Below are 24,600 nucleotides of genomic sequence, written 5' to 3'. Positions count from 1 at the left end.
TGTGTGTCTGTGTGTGTCTGTGTGTGTCTGTGTGTGTGTGTGTGTGTGTGTGTAGGGTTCCCCACCTCAATAGTCAGTTCAGTTCTGACACTGTCTACTGGAAGGTAGAAGCAGATTCCAAAGGTGTAGGGCTCAGTCCTGCAAAACTGCACTCTACTTCAGATGCTGGTCACAATCCCAGGTTGTTACCAGCACTTCTGACCAACCAGCTATAAATCAGAAGTTTCCACAACCCCCTCCTTGGGTTCATTTAACTTGCTATAATAGCTCAAAGAACTCAGGAAACTTCATTTATTCACTGGATTACAGATTTATTACAACTTGATATTAAGCGATATGAATCAACAATCAGATGAACAGATACATATGGTGAGGGTCCAAAAGGGGGAGTTTCTGTCTTTGTGAAGCTTAGGGTCTGGCATTGTACACAGGGAAGTATACTGCTTCCCTAAAGGAGAAAACTCTTGAAAAACCCTTGGTCCCTGTTTTTTTGGTTGTTGCTGTTGTTTTATTTTGGTGTAGGAGTCATTACATAGCCAAAATTGATTATTAACTTATTCGTCATTGATGATTGATACTACCTCTGGCCCCTTCCTCCATAGTGGTTGCATCAGTTTCATTCCCAACAACAGTGGAGAAGGGTTCACTTTCCTCCACACCCTCTCCAGCATTTGTTATTTGTGAACTTTTTAATGATGGCCATCTTGACTGTTCATCTTTTTAGTGATTTATATGAAAAGTATCCTGCAATCTGGTTTTCTTGCTCACGGTGTGTTTCTTATGTTATTGAGTTGAATTGAGGCGAAAAATATTAATGAAACAAATACTATATTGTTTTCTGTTCCAGAATAACTAATGAACCTTTCATGATTGTGAATTTTGTGTGATCAGGAAAAGTTATAGGAAGATGCTTTTAGTTATTACATCAATAAAACACAAATAGTGCTTTTAAAGGGAAAAAAAATTAAATCTTAACTAGTAATGACTTCCTTCTTTGAGTTACAGGAAATAAAGAGTTAGCCTCCTGTTGAAATACAGAGGTAACGTACATAGATCAGAATGTATAGGTGCCGATTAGGAGGTGATGTATGGCAGGAGGATTGTCAGTAGTTTAAAAGGAATCTGTAGGAAAGTAGTAAGGGGTAGATAGATGTGGAAGGGGTGTGGGGATTCCATTTCCCTGCTATTATTTCTTGAATAGCTGAACAAGGAATAGGTTATTTTGAGGTAGATGTTATAAGGTAATAGTAATGGGAACTGTGTGTAATGGCTGAGAGCATAGTTGGAATCTGTGCTTCTTGCACTGTTAGGTCTTCTCTGTTTTCCTCATCTGGAAAATGATATAATAATTACCTAACTCATAGGTTTGTTGTATCAAATGAGACAAACTGTGTGAAGTGCTAAACCTAGACATTTGCACATAGTAAGCACACAGTAAAGTTTGCTGTTATCAAAGCTTGGTGGTTGATTGTGAGAGCAGAAATAGATCAATAATACAATAATTGTTTATAATCAACCACAGAGGGTAGATGTTTGGGAGAAATGAATATTTTAGTTTTAGTCTTTAGTGAAACTTGACTATGTGGAGATCAGATATCAGGAATGGTGTTGACCCAGAAGTTGAAGTAAAGAAACTTTCCTGAAAGCTTAAAAATAGTCTCTAATTATTAACAGCAAAAGTTGTTAAGAAGAGTAAAAAACTTGTCACATCTGATTAGCTGTGATTGACTGGTTAACTCACCAGAAATTAAAAAGTGAATTTTTTGTGTGAAGTCACTTCAGTTGTGTCTGACTTTTTGTGACCCCATGGACGGTAGCTCACCAGGCTCCTCTGCCCATGAGATTCTCCAGGCAAGATTACTGGAGTGGGTTACCATTTCCTTTTCCAGGGAATCTTCCTGACCCAGGGATCGAACTCGTGTCTCTTAAGTCTCCTGCATTGGCAGATGGGTTCTTTACCACTAGCACCACATGGGAAGCAAGCCCCAGAGTTCTTTGGTTGGATCAAACCCAAGCAGCCAAAAGGAAGTCGAAAGGGTAAAACTCAGTAGGACAGATGCCAGTTGCAGAAGCCATAGACTGCTATGGCCGTCAGTAAGCGGAAAGAAGTCTGCAGTTAAATTCTGTGGTGGGGAAAGGGAGTGAACTAAAAGACAGCTGATAGATTGCTCTGTGGCTTTTGAGCCCTCTCTGAGAAAGCAAATAACCCATTTTGCTTCATGATGAAAAGGGGATGGGACACTCAGGCTGAGGGATTGTTCTACTCTTGCCGTTTAGTAGGTGTGTGATAATGGGCAAATTACTTAGTGTCTCTTGAGCCTCTTGTGTTACAAGGAGATAATACTTGTTGAGTAATTGTGAAGCTTAAATGAGATAATATGTGAAGTATTTTCACCTCTGTAGTAGTTTACCATTTTTTGTGCTTACTGTAGTGTCAGCCTCCATATCAGTATGTCATTCTTAAAGTGAATGTTATAGAAGAGACTTAATATAATAGTTGTTAATCATGCAATTACTACATAAGACTTTCAGATTTCTTATTTCTTTTCATTTGTGTGCAAAATTTTGTTGAAAGTCATTTGTTAGAATTTGGAAGGTACTATGCCATATGTCATATCTTTAGAGGTGTATCTCATGTTTAAAAGAAATATCTGTGGCATCAATGTTCTTTTTAACATATAGGCAGTTTTCCTTTATAGCTCAGAAAAGGTTTAGTAGAAGAAGACATAAACTAGGAACAAAACCCCAATAATTGCTAGTAAATATTAGCAAAAACATTTAGCTGCCAATGCAGGAGATGTGGGTTTGATCCCTGGCTTGGGAAGATCCCCTGGAATAGGAAATGGCAACTCTTTCCAGTATTCTTGCCTGTAAAAGCCCATGGACAGAGGGTCTTGGCAGACTACACTCCATGGGGTCGACGAGTCAGATATGACTGGTCCACTGAGCACACACATACATAAAGGAAACGTAATTTAAGTACAACATATTTTTTTACCTGTCAAAAACTGGTGAACTTCTCTCACCTGATCCTTCATAGAATTATAAAAAAATTAATGTATCTGGTGAATTAAAGCCCTGGAAATGTAGAATTAAAGATCATAAATGAGTAGAATAGAGACATGGACATAGATGCTCTGACATTTGGCCAACAGCAGCCATGAAATTAAAAGATGCTTACTCCTTGGAAGAAAAGTTATGACCAACCTAGATAGCATATTCAAAAGCAAAGACATTACTTCGCCACAAAGGTCCGTCTAGTCAAGGCTGTGGTTTTTCCAGTGGTCATATATCGATGTGAGAGTTGGACTGTGAAGAAAGCTGAGTGCCGAAGAATTGATGGTTTTGAACTGTGGTGTTGGAGAAGACTCTTGAGAGTCCCTTGGACTGCAAGGAGATCCAGCCAGTCCATTCTGAAGGAGATCAGCCCTGGGATTTCTTTGGAGGGAATGATGCTGAAGCTGAAACTGCAATACTTTGGCCACCTCATGCGAAGAGTTGACTCATTGGAAAAGACCCTGATGCTGGGAGGGATTGGGGGCAGGAGGAGAAGGGGACGACCGAGGATGAGATGGCTGGATGGCATCACGGACTCAATGGACGTGAGTCTGAGTGAACTCCGGGAGTTGGTGATGGACAGGGAGGCCTGGTGTGCTGCGATTCATAGGGTTGCAAAGAGTCGGACACAACTGAGCGACTGAACTGAACTGAAAGGCTTTCCCGGTGGCTCAGAAGGTACAGAATCCACCTGCAATGGGTGGGAAACCTGGGTTTGATCCCCTGGTTGGGAAGATACCCTGGAGGAGGGCATGGCAACCCACTACAGTGTTCTTGCTTGGAGAATCCCATGGACAGAGGTGGGCTACAGTCAGTGGAGTTTCAGAGTCAGACATGATTGAGTGGCTAGCACAGCACAGCACAGCAAAGAGATGCCAAATGGCTCCCTCATTTTAGTTTCTTTGCAGGCATTTGTGTGTGTGTATGAAAAAGTATACACCTTATTTAATCATTAAGTTGACATAATATTCTGTGAAATAGACATTTTTTCTATATCATGCAGCCATTTTTGTTCTGTAGTTTTGTAATTTGGATATGTTTCATTAGACTTTCCTCTGTAAATAGGCTTGGAGGCTGTTGGTTTTTAGCTTCTTTTAGTAATTCTTTATCGAACACCATTAAATGTATATCTATGTTTCTTGAGTCTATAGATACATTCTTAAAAGTGGAATTGTTAGGTTAAATGATACAGCTTTTTAATGCTACTAATTACAGCCAATTTAACATATAAGAAAGCTTATACCAATTTACATATTCATTATAATTTTGTGTGAATGCCTTGTTTAATGAGTCACGTTTCATTATTGATTTTACATTTTTTGTCCAACACACAAGAGAAAATAATGCTTTTTTGTTACTCGTGAGGCTAAATATTTTTTTCATGTTTTTTTGCCATTTCTTCTGTGAATTGCTTGTTCCTTTGACATTTTCTTACCATCTGGGGAGATTTATTAAAATATAGATGTTAATGGTTCACGTGTTTCATATATCCTAGTTAATTTTTCCCATTCTGTTGCTTCCCTTTAACAACTTCTATATTCTTTGTTAATTTATATTTTATATATGGTCATTCTGTGCGTTTTGGGCTTTTTGAGGGAAAGTGATTTCTCTTATGCGTAGTAGCCTTCTAGAAAATTATGAGAATGTTTTTGTGAAGTTTTTTTCAACTTCTGTTTTAGTTTCAAATTTTTAGATATTTAAATCATTTTTATTTTATTCTGTTGTGCTATCTTTAATCAAGTTCCCTTATGTTCTGTGCTCTCCTTATTTATTGACCCTTTTGCATGTTCTGCTAGCATACCACATTGTTTCAATTATTGCAACCTTATATGACCTTTTAATTTCTGTAAATAAAGGTTTCTTCTCCTTTCCCCCTTACAGGAAGGTCTTATGTATTTTTATGCATTTAAGTGGAGATGAGGTGTGAAAACTTAATAGTATGGAGATTTGACTGGGATTACATTGGGCTTCATTTAGGGGAGGGCAGGGATTTTTAAAAACTTATTGATAGGATCGTAGATGGGTATGTTTATGTAATGTTTGAGAGTGAAAATTGGTATAACTTTCAGAGCATAGTTAAGGGTAGAGTGTGTGACACATACTAAATGATGTGTAAATATTTGATATTGATATTATAATAATTATTTCTTAAAAGATGATGTGTCATAAATCAGCTATTCTATTTTTAGAACCATATAAGGGGACTTGCCTGGTGGTACAGTGGACAGGAATCTGCCTACCAGTGCAGGGGTCCCAGGTTCAGTCCCTGGTCTGCGAGGATTGCACATGCCTCGCAACAGCTAGGCTCCTGTGCCACAACTACTCAGCCAGCCCTCTAGTGCCTATGAGCCACAACTACTTTAGTCCATGCGCCGCACCTCTGAAGTCTGTGTGCCTAGAGCCCGTGCTCCGCAGCAAGGGAAGCCACCACAGTGAGAAGCCCATGCAACGCACGAAGAGTAGAGCCCACTCAGTGTAGCTAGAGAAAGCCCTTGCACAGCAAGGAAGACCCCGTGGAGCCAATAAATAAATAACTATTTTCAAAAGAAGCATAGAAGGAAGTAATCATGACTTTATATAGATAAAGCTGTGAAACTGTTCTTCATGGCATTGCTTATAGTAACAAAATGTTAGAAACAGTTATCTAACAGTGAAGGATTCTTAAACAGAACTAGGGCATATTATTACTGTGGAATACCGTATAGCTCTTAAAATTATGTGAAAATTAAATGATAATGAGGAAAATTGTTTACCCACTATATTATGAACTGGAGAAAGTTCCCAAAGGAAGTATTAAGTTTATTCCAATTTTTGTTTTAAAAATGTATTCTGGGAGTACTGGGAAACCTGTGGATTATCTTAATTGTAGCCATAGTCTCACAAGTGTATAATACCTATGTGAAAACTACTTAAATTTTACCTTCTGAATACATGCAGTTTATTATTATTAACTAATAATATCAAATCTATTTTAAAAAAACAACTTTGTTCTTTAAATGTAATAAATGTAAGGAAGACTGTTGAGCTTATTGCTTCAAGAAATAAAACCTTTAGTACATATATATGTATAGAGAGAGAGAGAGAGAGAAAGAAAGTTTGATTTTAAGGAATTGGGTCACATGATTGTAGAGGCCAGCAGGTCTGTCATTTGTAAGGCCTTCTGGCAAGCTGGAAATTCTGGCAGGAGTTGTTGCAGTTTTGAGTTCAAAGGCAGTCTGGAACAGAATTCTTTGTTCTTTAAGGGACCACAGTCCGTTCTCTGAAGATTTCATCTGAAGACTCTCCTCAAAGTCTACTGATATAAAAGTTAATTAAATCTAAAATACCTGTACACAACAACATCTGGACTGGTTTTGAGCAAGCATCTGGGTACTGTAGAGTAGCTGAGTTTACGTGTAGAATTAGCCATCTCACTTGTGTTAGAGTGATTTCAGCAGAGTAACAGAAAATCCAGTTGGAATGGTTTAAACTGTGTGGACATCTCTTAACTTTCATAAGAAGAGGTCCAGAGGTTGAGCAGGGTTTAGGGTAAGTTGATTCAGTGGCTTCAGGATGTCATCAAAGACCCTAGTTACACTATCCATACTGTCTGTTTCATTCTCACTGTAGTGTGGCTTGGAGAGGCAGTTGTTCGTAGCTGGAGAGGCTTCCTGGTTTCCCATGGCTCTTTGGAGATGTACTTGTGCCTGCACATGGGTAAACCAGTAACCAGCAGGAGGTTTGCCAAGAACCTACTTAACATAAAATGTGCTCGAACTTAGAATATCATAAAAAGGAAAGAAACTAAGAAAAGCACCACTTTCAGAACTCAGGAGCTTACTTGGAGAGGAGACAGCTAAGTTATACAGAGTCAGTTCATTGGCTTTATGTGAAATCCAAAGATATACGTTAGAGTGTAACATAAGAAGACTGAGAAGTAACCTGTTCTGGTAAGCAATGTAAAGGTTATGCACTGGTTTTGTCCTTTTTTTTCCCACTTAAATTAGTAGTCTGTATCTCTAGGACAGGTGGGAACTGGCAGCCAAACATACTGAGTCATAATACAATAGAGTTATTGACCATTTTTAATATAGAATGTGGCAAGTTACATTGATATCCTTTTTTTAAAAAAATGTTTTTGATTGCGCTGAGTCTTTGCTGCATGCAGGCTTTTTCTAGTTGTAGTGAGAGGGCTGTTGCGGTGTGCGGGCTTCTCATCTCAGTGTCTTCTCTTACTGCATAGCACAGGCTCTAGGCTCGTGGGCTTCAGTGGTTGTGGTGTACAGGCTTAGTTGCCCTGTGCCTTGTGAAATAAATCGTCTCAGACCGGGGATTGAACCCATGTCCCCTGTATTGGTAGGCGGAGTCATATCCACTGGGCAGGAACTTACCACTAGGAAATTCCAGTATCCTCTTTTTTTAATGCTGTGACTTTAATGTTTTATTTTAGTGAATGTAATAATTGTTTACTGACTCATCTTCCATCACTGGGCTTGTTCATAAGGTTTAAGTTCATTTCACTCTGGGGTTTTCAGTTACCAAATTTCCGATTTGGGGATTTTAGGTCATTTTAGTGTATAATGGGATTTTCTAACAACTGTTATATACTCATAAGATTTGTCTATTTTTACAGATACTTGAGGTAACAGGAATTGAATGAATTTTGTACTTCACAAAGTTTTTTTGTTAATTGTCTCTGGCTTTACATGAGTTTCTTGAAAGTGAATTGGATTTGTACATTATTTTCTAGATTTAATATAGCTTGATAAGCTCTCAACTTTCATAAATATAGCTTGATATTGGCCCTTCTTTGGAGTAGGTAGTTACTGTATTGGACTTATTTTGGCATCTTCTACCAATTTACCCTACTTACTTTACTTCCTATAATAGCCTTGAGCTTTTTTGTTTGGTTTTGAGGTTCCAGCTTTTTATCTCTTCTTTGTCCATGAAACTGTGGAGCTGACTTCACTTCTGGCTCCCTAGATATATGTCACTCAGGTTTGGCAAGTTAGAGCCTTACAGTCTTTCTGTCCACGGGTTTGAGACTTTTCCTAAGGTTCCATGTTGTAAAGAATCCGCCTGCAACGCAGGAGACCCTGGTTCAATTCCTGGGTTGGGAAGATCCACTGGAGAAGGCATAGGCTACTCACTGCAGTATTCTTCAGCTTCACTTGTGGCTCAGCTGGTAAAGAATCTGCCTGCAATGTGGAAGACCTGGGTTTGACCCCTGGGTTGGGAATATCTCCTGGAGAAAGGAAAGGCTACCCCCTCCAGTCTCCTGGCCTAGAGAATGCCATGGACTGTATAATCCATGGGGTTACGAAGAGTTGGTCATGAGTGAGCAACTTTCACTGCAACAACTGCATGTATAGTCAGTGAGGTCTCTTACCTGTAACCTGTGCACCTGAGAGCAAGAAGGGGCTATTACTGTAGGAATCACCTGGAAACAGTATGGGGTCTGAGGATAGAGCCAGCACAGAGAGGTGGAGAGAGGAAACCTTGCCATAGGATTTTGAAAGCTGTTTTTGCTCGGTACCCAAAACAAAATAGAAAGTTTAGGAAATCGATAAATTACCTTTTTTGATCAAATCATTGTACTTTGAATTGTAGAAGTAGTCCAAGTTTAACTGAAACTTGTATGAGAGGTTTTGGATTAGGAGGTCCCTCTTGAGTATCTTGTGGTCCTAGAATGCCCCAGTAGCACAGGGCTGTTCTGAGGTTGATGGGAGAGCTTCTGCTGTTTTTCCAGTTGTGATTCCCAGGCCTCAAATGCTTGAGTTGTCTTCTGTCAAGTGTTATTCTGGACCTTTTGGAGAAGTGGACATTTAAGGGATTCAACATAATTACAGTGAAAAATGATGACTCTACTTTTTATCCAATGAAGGTGATCAGAACTGCAAGTAACACTATAATTTATCCCCCCTAGGGTGCTTTCATTGCATTTTATTGCTTTAACTATGATTGTAGAATGTCATCAACTTTTACTAAATTTAGAAATTTTGTATTTTAAGGACTGTTAACTGTAAATTCTTTAATATTTTTCTTTTGAAAATGAAGTTCTTCTGTAAGAAGTAGAAAAATAAAATGAGTTTTTTTAATAATCATTGAAATAATATATATAAAGAAAAAACTAATTTCCCTTCTCTTGCTACTTTGCCCAGCGCAGGGTTAATAGTCTGTTATATATCTTCAAGACCTTTGTCTATGCACAGAAATTGAAATAGAAATAATAAGAAAAACTATATTTAAATAATAAAAAACTATATTTAAGTATATAAACTGAGAGAGAGCCAAGGAGTCAGTCAAGCAGAGACATAGTATCCAGCAAAAACAGTTTGATAGAGCCACAGAAAGGGTCAGTGAGAAAGAGATAAAGACAAAGGCACAGAAAGCCCCACAGAGAATCTAACAGGCGTGCACGTGCACACACACACACACACACACACACAAATACTGTCACTGCCTTAAAAATCCCAGCGTCCACTTTTCATTGCCCACCTCCACCACTATCCCTAGCAAACACTTGGTTTTTATTTTTTTTTTACTGTCTGCATAGTTTTACCTCTTCCAGAAGATCATCAAAGTTGGAAATACATAGTATGTAGCCTTTACAGATTGGCTTCTTTCACTTAGTAATAGAGATTTAAATTTGCTGCGTGAATTTTCAAAGCTTTATACCTCATTTGTTTTTAATGCTGATCAGTGTTCTATTGTCTGGATGTGTTTACCCGTTCACCTACTAAGAGATATCTTGGTTGCTTCCAAGTTTTTACAATTAAGAATAAAGCAGCTATAAACATTCATGTGAGAGTTTCTATGTAAATAAAAGTTTTAAACCTCTTTGGGTAGATATCAAGGAGTGAAGTTACTGGATTGTATGTAAGAGTATGGTTTGCTTTTGTAAGAAATTTCCAAATTGTCTTCAAAAGTGGATGTGTTTCCATTTCCACAAGCAGTGAGTGAGTTTGTTGCTCCATGTCCTCACCAGCATTTGGCATTGTCAGTGTTACAGATTTTTGTCACTCTAAGTATGTATGACATTGTTGTTTTAATTTGCCTTTCTCTGTTGAAATATGATGATATTTGTGTATTTATTTGCCATCTGTGTCTTTTCTTTGGTGAAGTTTCTTCAGATCTTTCACTCATTTTTAAATTAGGCTTTTTGTTTTCTTATTGTTCAGTCCCTAAGTTGTGTCCGACTCTTGTGACGCCATGAACTTTAGCACCCCAGACTTCCCTGTCTTTCACTGTCTCCTGGAGTTTGCTAAAATTCATGTCCATTGAATTGGTGATGCTATCTAACCATCTCATCCTCGGTCATCCTTTTCTCCTGTCCTCAATCTTTCCCAGCATCAGGGTCTTTTCCAGTGAGTCAGCTCTTCACATCAGGTGGCCAAATTATTGGAGCTTCAGCATCAGTCCTTCCAATGAATATTCAGGATTGATTTCCTTTTGAATCGACTGGTTTGATCTCCTTGCTGTCCAAGGGACTCTCAAGGGTCTTCTCTAGTACCACAGTTCTAAAGCATCGTTCTTTGGCGTTCAGCCTTCTTTATGATCCAACTCTCACATCCATACGTGACTACTGGAAAAACCATAGCTTTCACTATCGGACCTTTGTCAGCAAACTGATGTCTCTTTTTAATATACTGTTTAAGTTTGTTATAGCTTTTCTTGCAAAGAGCAAGCATCTTTTAATTTCCTGGCTGTAGTCCCCATCTGCAGTGATTTTGGAGCCCAAGAAAATCTAGTCTGTGACTGTTCTCACTTTTCTCCATCTATTTACCATGAAGTGATCGGATTGGATACCATGATCTTTGTTTTTGAATGTTGAGTTTTAAGCCAGTTTTTTCATTCTCCTCTTTGATCCTCATCAAGAGACTCTTTAGTTCCTCTTCACTTTCTGGAATTAGATTCTAACTCTTGCTTCTTGTCTTGCATACAGCTTTCTCAGGAGATGGGTAAGATGGTTTGGTATTCCCCTCTCTAAAAATTTTACAGTTTGTTGTGATCCACACAGTCAAAGGCTTTTCCATAGTTATTGAGGCATAAGTAGATGTTTTTTGGAGTTCCCTTGCTTTCTCTGTGATCCAGCTGATTTTGGCAGTTTGATCTTTGGTTCCTCTGGCTTTTCTAAATCCAGCTTATACATTTAAAAGTTCTTGATTCAGGTACTTCTGAAGCCTAACTTGTTGAAGCCTAACTTGAAGGATTTTGAGCATCACCTTGCTAGCATGTGAAATGAGTACAACTGTATAGTAGTTTGTACATTCTTTGGCATTGCCATTCTTTGGGAGTGAAATGAAAACTGACCTTTTCCAAACCTGTGGCTATGCTGAGTTTTCCAAATTTGCTGACATTTTGAGTGCATCACTTTAGCAGCCTCATCTTTTAAGCTTTGAAATACTTCAGCTGGAGTTCCATCACCTCCACTAGCTTTGTTTTGCTTCCTAAGGCCCGCTTGACTTCACACTTCAAGATGTCTGGGTCTAGGTGAGTAGCCATACCTTTGTGGTTAACTCCGGGTCATAAGACCTTTTTTGTATAGTTCTTCTATGTACTCTTGCCACCTCTTTTTAGCATCTTCTGCTTCTGTTAGGTCCTTGCGGTTTCTGTGCTTCATGGTTGTCATCTTTGCATGAAATTTTCCCTTGATATCTCTGATTTTCTTGAAGAAGTCTCTTTCCCATTCTGTTGTTTTCCTCTATTTCTTTGCATTGGTCACTTAAGAAAGGCTTCTTGTCTTTCATTGCGACTGTTGTTTTCTTATTATTGAGTTTTTATGTTTCTTTGTATATGTCGTATGTGCTGTGCTGTGCTTAGTCACTTGGTTGTGTCAGACTCTTTGCAACCCCATGGACTGTACAGCCCACTAGGCTCCTCTGTCCATGAGGATTCTCTAGGCAAGTGTTGCCATACCCTCCTTTAGGGGATTTTTCCCAACCCAGGGGTTGAATCGAGGTTTCCCACATTGTAGGCAGATTCTTTACTGTTTGAGCGACCAGGAAACCACATGTGTTGTATACTAGACCTTATCAGATACATTTAAAAAAGACTTTCCCCAGTCTGGCTTGTCTTTTTATTCTCTTAATTGTGTCTTTGCAGAGCTGAAGTTTTTAATTTTAATCAAGTCCTGCTTCCTTCACAAGAACCCCATTTCTTTTTCCCTGGTTGCAATTTTGGTGTCATTGTCAGGGGTTTTCTGTTTTGTTATCATCTTCTAGGAGTTTTTTGGGAGAAGGAAATGGCAACCCACTCCAGTATTCTTGCCTAGAGAATCCTGTGGACAGAGGAGCCTGGTCTTTGGGGTTGCAGAGTCAGACACGACTGAAGTGATTTAGCAGCAGTAGGAGTTTTTTAGTTTTGCATTTTACCCTTAGGTCTATGATCTGTCATGAGTTAATTTTTGTGAAGTGTTTAAGGTCTGTATCTAGATTCTTTTTTTCTTTTTTGTTCTTGGCATGTCTATGTCCACTTGTTAAGCAGCCTTTGTTGAAGACTCCCATTTTTCCACCAAAACGGCTTTGCTCTGTTGTTGAAGATGGTGTCTAGTTCTGGTATTAGAGTAATGCTGGCCTTTTGGAATGAGTTAGGAAGTAGTATTTTTTAACTCTTCTTGTATTTTCTGGAAGAGGTTTTAGAGAACTGATATAATGTCTTCCTTAAATGTTTGGTGAAATTTGCCAGTCAAGCTGTTTGAGTCTATACTTTCTGTTTTGAAAGGCTTTAATTATTGATTAATTTTCTGTAATAGATTTGAGCCTATTAAGATGATCTGTTTGTCACTGTTTGAGTTTCGGTAGGTTGTGTCTTTCTAGTTGTTGGTTCATGTCATCTAGAATATACAGTTTGTGGTCATAGAGTTGTTCATATATTCCTTTGCTATGCTTTTAATATTTGAGGGAGCAATAGTGATGTGTCCCTTCTTTCATTTCTGATATTAGTAATTTGTACTTTTCCTCTTTTTTCCCTTAGATAACCTAGTTAGAGCTTTACCAATTATATTGTTCTTTTCAGAGGATCAGTTTTCAGTTTCACTGATTTTTCTTTTTGTATTGATTTCCCATTTTCAATATCACTGATTTCTGTTTCAATTTTTATTATTTCTCTTCTGCTTACTTAGCTCTTTTTCTAGTTCCTTGGGTGGGTGCAGAGGTAATTGATTTTAGAAAAGAACATGTAAATCAATAAAAAAATACATATATTTCATACTGTAATTTTGCCCTAAGCGATAGCTTTGCTGTATCCCAAGTGTTTTGGTAAAGTGTGTTTTATTTACTTCAAAATATTTAAAAATTAATATTTAAATTTCTCCTTTAACCCACATGTTATTTAGAAAAAAAAATTTTTAATGTATTTTGCAGTTTCTCAGCTATCTTTCTGTTACTGATTTCTAGTTTAATTCCACTGTGGTCTGATAGCATACTTTGTATGGTTTCTATTCTTTTAAATTTGCTTAAGTGTATTTTGTGTGTGTAACTGCGTCTGTCTTGGTGAATGTTTCATGGGGAATTGAGAAGATGTATTTATTCTGCTGTTGTTGAAGAATTATACAGACATAAATTAGATCCAGCTGACTGACAGTGGTGTTCAGATATGTTCTTACTAATTTCTTTGTATTGAATTTGCCAGTTAATCTTAGAGGGGTCTTGAAGTGTCCAACTGCAATGGAGAGTTTTGACACTGTTGCTAGGATTATACATACACATGTTTCGGAGAATTGATTCCTTTATGTAATGAGCATTCGTTATGTAATTCTCCACTTTATTACTGTTGACTTCTTTTGCTCTTAACTCAGCTCTATCTGAAGTTTAATATAGTTTCTCCTGCTTTCTTTTCCTTAGTATTACTCTGTTGGTCTTTATGTTTAAAGTGGATTTTTTTTGTAGACAACATACAGTTGGGTTGGGCCTTTTTAAAAATTCAATACAACATTCTGCTCTGAATAATTGGTATATTTTAGACCATTGGCATTTAAAAGTACTTGTTGATGTATCTGAATTATTATCGACTGTAATTTGTTTTGTTTTCTATTAGTTACCCTTGCTTGTTTTTCGTCTCTTCTTTTTCTGCCTTCTCTTGTCTTTGTCTTTTTATATGACTCTGTTTCTTCTCTTTTCTGAAGATATAAATCCTTAAAAACATTTTTTTTAGTTGAGCTTGTGTTTGCAATATACATTTACAATTGGTTCAAGTTCTCTTTAAAATAACATTATACTACTTTAGGTTGTATGCATGAGTTCATGCTTCAATTGTGTCTGACAGTCTTTGTGACCCTGTGGACCATAGTCCACTAGGTTCCTCTATCCATGAGATGTTCCAGGCATGAATACAGGATTGGGTTGCCATGCCCTCCTCCAGAGAATCTTTAGGTACCTCATAACAGAGGATTCCCATTTCCTCCCTCCTATCCCTTATAACATTATTGTTATTCATTTTACTTATCCACAAGCTGTAATTACTCAACTCAGTTTTGCTATTATTGCTTTAAGACTCTTAACTGTTTGGTCAGTGAATAATAAGGAAAATATTTTATTCTACCTTCATTTAAGTTGGTCAGTTTTTTTTGTTCAGCACTTTATAAATAGTTCACTTCACTCTCTTCTTGCTTGTATAGCTTCTGAGGAGAAATCCAGTATGCATTTTATCTTTCCTACTCTATAGGTAAGTTTTTTTTTTTTCCTACCTGGCTTCTATCAAGATTTTCTTTTTGTCTTTGATTCTCCACAGGTTGCATGTGATAGACCTAGGTGTAGATGTTTTGTTATCTATCCTCCTTTATATTTAAGCTTCCTGGATTTGTGGTTGGATATTTATCATTTGGGGAAATTTCAGTCATTATTAGTTTCAGGTTTTTTTCCTGTCCTCCCATCCCCTTCCTCTTTCCTTCCTCCCTCATTCCCTTATTTGTTTCTGGTATTCCTGTTTATATCTATGTTGTTATTGTTCCACGTTTTTTTGGACTTTGTTTTTCACTTTCTTTTTTTCCTTGGTATTTCAGACTTTGAAGTTCCTTTTGACATATCTTCAAGCTCACTGATTCTTTGCTTGTTTAAATCTGGTGTACTGATGAACCCAACAAAGGCATTCTTTGTTTCACTTACAGTGTTTTTTATTTCCAACATTTCCTTTTGGTTGTTTCTTAGAAATTTCCATTTTTCTGCTTACAGTACCATCTGTTCTTGCATGTTGTGCATTTTTTCCATAAGAACCCTTAGAATATTAATCACTGTTACTTAAAAATTCTTGGTGTGATAATTCCATTATGCTTGGTTTTCCATATTCAGACTGTTTTAGCGTGGCTTGTAATTTTCTGTTGAAAGGCATATATAATGTATTTAGTAAAAGAAAATGAGATAAATCGACTTTCAGTGTAAAGTTTTCTATTTATCTGGCTAGCAGTTAGGTTGTGTTTGGTGTTTGCTGTTTGCTGAAGCTGTATCAGAGGCTAAAATTTCCTTCCCTGTTGTCTTTTGGTTTCCCTGGAGACTTCTTCTTAAATAAGGTCTGAGATACATAGTTATTTTGTAGTACCCTGTTCTTATATATGACGGTAAGTTATAGGGGGAAGGGAAGTCTTCTGTAGTCCTATGATTTGGCCTCAGTTTTTTAGAGAGTCTCTATCCTCAAGACATGTTTACCTGTTTTCTTGTTTCTGTTCCCTCTTAAGTGAGACAGGAATGCTAAAAGGCACTGGAGTTTAGTGTTTCTTTACCCTAAGTCAAAGACTAGAGTGTTCTGGAATTCGATATTTCCTTTTTGCTAGGCTGATGAGGCTCTTCCTGAAGCCCAGTTGGTTAGGCTCTGGTAAAATAGTTTCTCTTTAACAAGGACAGACCTTGTTAAAGAACAGAATGCTTTAGGGATATTTCATCATGATTTTTCCCCCCCACACTTTCCTGGAAGAACAACTTGGTTTTCAGTGTGATAGATAACCTGGTAGGTTCCTGGTGATGAAATTCACAAAAGTGGTGGGGGGGCTTCCCTAAGACTGGAACCCCTGGAGTTTTAACTTAAATTTGTTTATGCTGAGTCTTCAGCAATTTTTCAGTCATAATTTAGGCTTGCCTATGCTGGTAATGGTGGTTGTGGCATTTTCTGCTTCTGAGCTTTGCTGAATTGATGATTCTCTGTATCTGCCTGTCTCTCTCGCCAATTTTGGGGGCATTGGTTTGTTCTGTGACTCCAGTTCTCTGATAATCTAAGAACTGTTGATTTTTAGTTTGTTTGGCTATTTGCTGTGAGGATGGGTGTGGGAACTTCCAAACTCCTGACTGCTGGATCAGAAACCATAAGCCCCCTGTAATAATTACTTTTATTTATTCTATATTTTACTTTTCTTACTAAAGAATATAACATATCTCAAGGTGATAAAGCTTTCTTTTTCTAACTGCATAGTATGACATGGTATGTATAAACTGGGCTGATTTAACCATTCTTCTTGATGGGCACTCAGTTTTCCCCATCTTTTCCCATTACTAACAGTACTGCTAGAAATGTGTTTATACGTGTATCCTTGCATGCTGCTTATGTCATTTCCTTAGTTTACTTCCAAAAGTATGATATCTAGGTCAAATGATATTTTCTTTTGTTAGCCTACTTTGTCAAAAAATTGTAGCAGTGTATGCATTTCCTTTCATTTGGACATCACTGAATATTGTCAGCCTGATAGGTAAAAATGGTTTCTCATTGTGTTTTTGATTAGTACTTTCCCAGTTACAGTGAGATCTGAAGCATCTTTGTCTACCATTTCAGCTTCCTGAGTGCATCTTTATTTGTGATATTGCCATTTCTTTCATTTGGGTTATTTGCTTATTCCTTATAAATTTGTATTCTAGGCCCAGTTGTTAATATATTTAAAACTTATTATTTGTGTTCTTTATAGAAAAGTCAGAAAATGGCAGCATAAGAAGAAAGTAAAAATCACCCATCTGCTCACAGAGATAAACTGCTCTTAGAATTTTGATATTGGACATTTTTCTAAGCATATGTATGTATATAAATTCCTACCAAAATGAAATTTTACTTGGCATGCTATATAAAAATATTATTACATGCATTTTTATGTTTAAATACAAAATAAGAAAAAATATCATGTAAGAGAAAAAAGCTTTTTGAAATGTAGGTCATGACCTACTAAATTGATTTCATAACACGTTTGAAAACATTACCTAAAATTATGTAAATATGCAACCTTGATAAAAGAAAAATAAAAATATGAGAACAATAAATATATCCCTTAATTCAAGATAACTTGAATGTATTCTATGTTTTTCATTCATTTAGTTTTGTTCAGACATTTAAAAAATTCAGTATTAGTGAAATGCTCAAACATAACTAAAAGTAGACAAAGTAGTATGATGAATCCCACTGTCCCCATGCCTTACATTTAGCAGTTATCACATTTGCAATCTTGTTTTACTGAACAATCCATATTTAAATTTACCTAGTTGTCTCAAAAAATATTTTTCATAATTGTCTTTCTTTGAATCTGGATGCAAGCAAGAGATCTGCACACTGTGTGGTTAATATTATCTTAAGTCTCTTATGATCTATAGTATCTACTCTTGCCTTTTAAAATCTTTGCTCTACTTATTGCTTCCCTGGTGACTCAGACGGTAAAGAATCTGCCCACAATGCAAGAGATTGGAGTTCGATCCCTGGGTTGGAAAAATCCCCTGGAAGAGGAAATAACCCACACAAGTATTCTTGCCTGGAGAATTCCATGGACAGAGGAGCCTGTGGGCTATAGTCCATGGGGTCACAAAGAGTTGGACATGACTGAGCACCGAACATTGATTGAAGAATAGACCATGTTTAGGGTTTGACATATGCTGTCTTTCATGGTACTAAAGGACAGAAATGGTATGGACCTAACAGAAGCAGAAGATATTAAGAAGAGGTGGCAAGAATACACACAAGAACTATACAAAAAAGATCTACATGACCCAGATATCAACAATGGTTTGCTCAGTCACCAGAGCCAGACATCCTGGAATGCTAAGTCAAGTGGGCCTTGGGAAGCATCACTACGAACAAAGATAGTGGAGGTGATAGAATTCCAGCTGAGTCATTGAAGATCCTAAAAGATGATGCTGTGAAAGTGCTGCACTCTTATGCCAGCAAATTTGGAAAACTCAGCAGTGGCCACAGGACTGGAAAAGGTCTGTTTTCATTCGAATCCCAAAGAAGGGCAGTGCCAAAGAATGTGCAAACTACCACACAATTGCACTCATCTCACATGCCAGCAGAGTAATGCTCAAAATTCTCCAGGCCAGGCTTCAACAATAAGTGAACTGAAAACTTTCAGATGTTCAAGCTGGATTTAGAAAAGGCAGAGGAACCAGAGATCAAATTGCCAACATCTGCTGGATCATTGAAAAAGCAAGAATTCCAGAATAAAAATCTACTTTACTGATTACACCAAGGGCTTTGACTGTGTGGATCACAACAAACTGTGGAAAATTCTTAAAGAGATGGGAATCCCAGGTCACCTTACCTACTTCCTGAGAAATCTGTATGCAGGTCAAGTAGCACCAGTTAGAATCAGACATGCAACAAAAGACTGGTTGCAAATTGGGAAAGGAGTAGGTCAATGTTGTATATTGTCACAAGTTTATTTAACTTATACCTAGAGTCCATCATGTGAAATGTCTGGCTGGATGAAGCAAAAGGTAGAATCAAGATTGCCATGAGAATCATCAATAACCTCAGATATGCAGATGACAGCACCCGTATGGCAGAAAGCGAAGAAGAACTATAGAGCCTCTCGATGAAAGTAAAAGAGGAGAATGAAAAAGCTGGCTTAAAACCCGACATTCAAAAAACTAAGATCATGGCATCCGGTCCCATCACTTCATGGCAAATAGATGGAGAAACAATGGAAACAATGAGAGACTTATTTTCTTGGCCTGCAAAATCACTGCAGATGGGGACTGTAGCCATGAAATTAAAAGGTGCTTGCTCCTTGGAAGAAAAGTTATGACCAACCTAGACAGCATATTAAAAAGCAGAGACATTACCTTGCCAACAAAGGTCTGTCTGGTCAAGGCTATGTTTTTTCCAGTAGTCATGTATGGATGTGAGTTGGACCATAAAGACAGCGGAGCGCTGAAGAATTGATGCTTTTGAACTGTGGTGTTGGAGAAGACTCTTGAGAGTCCCTTGGATTGCAAGGAGATCTAACCAGTTAATCATAAGGAAATCAATTCTGAATATTCATTGGAAGGACTGATGCTGAAGCTCCAATACTTTGGTCACCTGATGTGAAGAACTGACTCATTGAAGAAGAGCCTGATGCTGGGAAAGATTGAAGGCAGAAGGAGAAGGGGATGACAGAGGATGAGATGGTTGGATGACATCACCGACTCGATGGACATGAGTTTGAGCAAGCTCCAGGAGTTGGTGAGAGACAGGGAAGCCTGGCGTGCTGCAGTCCCTGTGATCTCAAAGGGTCAGACACGAGTGACTGACTGAACTGACTGAGCTTGGTCTTCTAATCCTTGTATTTCCTATAAATGGAAGTTAGCTATAGATGATTACTTAGATGTAAGTTCACATCTTTGGCAACTGTACTTCAAAAGTGATGCTGGAAACTTTTTTTTTTTTTTTGCAGTTTCTGTGGGGAGGCGTTTTGGAACCTTAGCTAGGCAGTTTTGACTTGAATTCTTTCATAAAATTGCAGTGAAATGTTGACTGGGGCATCATCACTAGAAGGTGTAACCAAGATTGGAGAATCTATTCCAGGTTGGCTCTCTCACGTGGCTGGCAAATTGTAATTCACTGTTGAGGGAAGGTCTCAGTTGTTAGTGTGGACCTTTCAAAAGTGTTAGTTGATTATTTGACAGCCTGGAGGCTGGCTTCTCAGGGCAAATGATCCAAGAAAGTTTTTAATAATTTTTTTTATAATGAATGTGTATGTCTTTTCAGAGAACAAAAGTTTATGTCATCTACATGTGGGGATAGTTTTAGCGCTCATGTTTCAGTTCTTACTCTAATTCAGTACAGGGTTCCCTGGTGTCTGAGACGGTAAAGAATCTGCCTGCAATGCAAGAGACCTGGGTTCAGTCCCCAGGTTGGGAAGATCCCCTGGAGGAGGACATGGCAACCCACTCTAGTGTTCTCGCCTGCAACAATCCCCAGGGACAGAGGAGCCTGGCGGGCAACAGTCCAGGGGGTCACAAAGAGTCAGACAAGTATAAATAGAATGCAAGACATTATGTTTCAACTTAATGCAATCTGTTAGCCTTATTTTTTAAAACTGTTTTAATATTTTAATTTAACCCAGTATATCAATAAATTATTTCATTTGGAAACAATTTACAAATTATCAAGATATTAAATTTTTTACTTGTAGTGAGTTTTTGAAATCAATGTATGTTTTACACTTCAGGAACATTTAGACCATCCACATTTCAAGTAAGCAGTAGCCACATGTAGCTAGTAGTCACTGTATTGGGCTGTTCAACTGTGGATACTCTTTGTATAATTAACTGTGTTACTTAATACCATCAAAGATAGTGAGATAGAGGTATCAACTGTGTAATCTTTGATAATCTACTTTAACTCAGTATCATCACTATATTTCCATATCAGCAACATACTTCTGCAATATTTTTCAGAGTGCATGCTGTGGTATAGATGTACCATAATAACTGTCTGTTCTTTTTATTTGTTTAATGTTTCTAGGTATTATTATATTACTTTTAGTGAACATGCTTATAGAAAAATCTTTTATGTCTTTATTTCCTTGTGCTAAATATCTATAAAAGTCCTTGCTATGTTAAAGGGCACAGGATTTTTAAAGCTTTGGGTGCCTTTGCCAAATTATATTTTGTAAATATGCCAGTTTACTACTGGCAGCATATAACGGTGTATGTTTACATCATACCTTTGTTAATACTGTCACAATTTCCTTTGGAAATATTTTCCTCTTAGTTAAAAGTAATATATGATTTGTGTATTTTTATTAATAGTGAGATTAAATACATAGGCATCTGCATATTGACAATTCATTAAATTTTCATTTGTATTGTTGTCCTGGTCTTTTCTTGGTTCAGTTCAGTTCAGTCGCTCATTCCTGTCCGACTCTTTGCGACCCCATGGACTGCAGCGTGCCAGGTCTCCCTGTACATCACCAACGCCTGGAGTTTACTCAAACTCATATCCATTAAGTTGGTGATGCCATCCAACCATCTCATCCTGTGTTGTCCCATTCTCCTCCCACCTTCAATCTTGCCCAGCATCAGGGCAAGATTTTCAAATGAGTCAGCTCTTCCCATCAAGTGGCCAAAGTATTGTAGTTTCAGCTTCAACATCAGTCCTTCCAGTGAATATTCAGGACTGATTTCCTTTAAGATGGACTGGTTTGATCTCCTTGCAGTCAAAGGGACTCTCAAGAGTCTTCTCCAACACCACAGTTCAAAAGCATCAGTTCTTCTGAGCTCAACTTTCTTTATAGTCCAACTCTCACATCCATACATGACTACTGGAAAAACGATAGGTTTGACTAGACGGACCTTTGTTGGCAAAGTAATACCTCTGCTTTCTAATATGCTGTCTCGGCTGGTTGTAACTTTTCTTCCAAGGAGCAAGTGTCTTTTAATTTCATGGCTGCAGTCCCAATCTGCAGGAGCCCCCCAAAATAAAGCCTGTCACTGTTTCCCCATCTGTTTGTCACGAAGTGATGGGACCAGATGCCATGATCTTAGTTTTCTGAATGTTGAGTTTTAAGTCAACTTTTTCATTCTTCTCTTTTACTTTCATTAAGAGGCTCTTTAATTTTCCTCGCTTTCTGCCATAAGGGTGGTATCATCTGCATATCTGAGTTTATTGATATTTCTCCCAGCAATCTTGATTCCAGCTTATGCTTCATCCAGCCCAGCGTTTCCCATGATGTACTTTGCATTTAAGTTAAATAAGCAGGGTGACGTACCCCTTTCCTTATTTGGAATCAGTCCTTTTGTTGTTCCATGTCCAGTTCTAACTGTTCCTTCCTGACATGCATACAGATTTCTCAAGAGGCAGGCCAGGTGGTCTGGTATTCCTATCTCTTCAAGAATTTTCCTCAGTTTGTTGTGATCCACACAGTCAAAGGCTTTGGTATAGTCAATAAAACAGAAGTAGATGTTCTTCTGGAACTCTTTTGCTTTTTCAATGATCCAGCGAATGTTGTCAATTTGATCTCTGGTTTCTCTGCGTTTTCTAAAACCAGCTTGAACATCTGGCAGTTCATGGTTCACATACTGTTAAAGCCTGGCTTGGGAGAATTTGGAGCATTATATGCTGGCATGTGAGCTGAATGCAATTGTGCGTTAGTTTGAACTTTCTTTGGAATTGCCATTTTGTGGGATTGGAATGAAAACTGATCTTTCCAGTCCTGTGGCTACTGCTGAGTTTTCCAAATTTGCTGGCATATTGAGTGCAGCACTTTCACAGCATCATCTTTCAGGATTTGAAATAGCTCAACTGAAATTCCATCACGTCCACTATCTTTTGTTTGTAGTGATGCTTCCTAAGGCCCACTTGACTTCGCATTCCAGGGTTTCTGGCTCTAGATGAGTTATTTTACCATGGTTATCTGAGTCTTGAAGATCTTAATCTGTATAGTTCTGTGTATTGTTACCACCTCTTCTTAATATCTTCTGCTTCTGTTAGGTCCATACCATTTCTCTCCTTTACTAAGCCCATCTTTGCATGAAATGTTCTGTTGGTATCTCTAATTTTCTTGTAGAGATCTCTTGTAGAGAGTCTTTCCCATTCTATTGTTTTTCTCTATTTCTTGTATTGATCACTGAGGAAGGCTTTCTTATTTCTCCTTGCTATTTTTTGGAACTCTGCATTCAAATGGTACTTTTTAGTTACTAATTTGTAAGACTTTTTATGTTATGAAAATTAATGTGTTATGATATAAATATGTTTCTTCAGCTTGGCATTTATTTCCCTTTTACCTCTGTTCCATATTTATTTCTTATGTATGTGTTTCTAAATTTTTATTTAATGAAATTTGTGAGTTTTTAAACAGGTTTGATTTTGGTGTAATTTCCAATCTCCTTTTGGGTTACACTTTTATCCCAGTTCTTTTTTGCCTCTTTTTTTTTTTTCCTTCACTAATTTAAAATCACTGTTTTCATAATTATTAGATATGTTTGGATTTTTTTTCTTTCCTGGTGTGTATTTTATGCATTTTTCTGTTGTCTCAATAGTACAATGAAGTGAAGTGAGCTTGCTCAGTCATGTCCGACTCTTTGCGACCCCATGGACTGTAGCCCACCAGGCTCTTCCATCCGTGGGATTCTCTAGGCAAGGATACTGGAGTGAGTTGCCATTTCCTTCTCCAGGGGAACTTCCCGACCCAGGTATCAAACCCAGGTCTCCCGCATTGCAGGCAGTCGCTTTACCCTCTGAGCCACCAGAGAAGCTCCAATAGTACAATAGGACATATTAATTTCTGGTAGGGCAGGTGTTTATTTTCAGAAATGTTTTGGTTGATACTCTGGTTTTTTGTTCTTCAAGGTGAGTTTAGAATTAGTTTGTCAAGTTAAGTGTTCTTACAGTAAAAGAAATAAAAAGAAACAATTGGTCCTTTTATTGAAATTGCATTAAAATACAGAATTTTACAATTTGATGAATTGTTAATAAATTTTTAAAATTGTCATTAAGGTTTCAGTTCAGTCTCTCAGTCATGTCCGACTCTTTGCGATCCTATGAACTGCAGCACTCCAGGCCTCCCTGTCCAACACCAACTCCTGGAGTCTACCCAAACCCATGTCCATTGAGTCGGTGATGTCATCCAACCATCTCATCCTCTGTCGTCCCCTTCTTCTCCTGCCCTCAATCTTCCAGCATCAGGGTCTTTTCAAATGAGTCAGCTCTTCGCATCAGCTGGCCAAAGTATTGGACCTTGAGCTTCATTCAACATCAGTTCTTCCAATGAACACCTAAGACGGATCTCCTTTAGGATGGACTGGTTGGATCTCGTTGCAGTCCAAGGGACTCTCAAGAGTCTTCTCCAACACTGCAGTTCCTGAGCATCAAAAGCATCAATTCTTCAGTGCTCAGCTTTCTTTGTAGTCCAATTCTCACATCTGTACATGGCCACTGGAAAAACCATAGCCTTGACTAGACAGACCTTTGTTGGCAAAGTAATGTGTCTGCTTTTGAATATGCTGTCTAGGTTAGTCATAACTTTCCTTCCAAGGAGTAAGCATCTTTTAATTTCATGACTGCAGCCACCATCTGCAGTGATTTTGGAGCCCAGAAAAATATAGTCAGCCACTGTTTCCAGTGTTTCCCCATCTATTTGCCATGAATTGATGGTACCGGATGCCGTGATCTTAGTTTTCTGAATGTTGAGTTTTAAGTCAACTTTTTCACTCTCCTCTTTCACTTTCATCAAGAGGCTTTTTAGCTCCTCTTCACTTTCTGCCATAAGGGTGGTGTCATGTGCATATCTGAAGTTATTGGTATTTCTCCCGGCAATCTTGATTCCAGCTTGTGCTTCATCCAGCCCAGCGTTTCTCATGATGTACTTTGCATATAAGTTAAATAAGCAGGGTGACAATA

The 24,600-nt window shown here is 37.9% G+C and overlaps 1 protein-coding gene and 1 long non-coding RNA gene across 3 annotated transcripts in view; one reads left to right on the top strand and one right to left on the bottom strand.

Annotated features, from left to right (window-relative positions):
- The window catches only part of LOC120877259, a 5,328-nt gene extending 2,112 nt beyond the window's left edge, over window positions 1–3,216 (bottom strand). Inside the window, exon 1 of the long non-coding RNA XR_005724305.1 lies at window positions 2,999–3,216. This is a non-coding gene — a long non-coding RNA (uncharacterized LOC120877259). The remainder of the gene's footprint in view (window positions 1–2,998) is intronic.
- Window positions 1–24,600, top strand: part of CDK13 (cyclin dependent kinase 13) — a 127,961-nt gene that overhangs the window by 60,361 nt on the left and 43,000 nt on the right. The window lies entirely within an intron of this gene.

This window comes from Oryx dammah, unplaced genomic scaffold, assembly GCF_014754425.2.
Source record: "Oryx dammah isolate SB20612 unplaced genomic scaffold, SCBI_Odam_1.1 HiC_scaffold_18, whole genome shotgun sequence".
NCBI lineage: Eukaryota > Metazoa > Chordata > Mammalia > Artiodactyla > Bovidae > Oryx > Oryx dammah.
The sequence above is the reverse complement of the archived record's forward strand: the minus strand, read 5'-3'. Positions and strand labels throughout refer to the sequence as shown.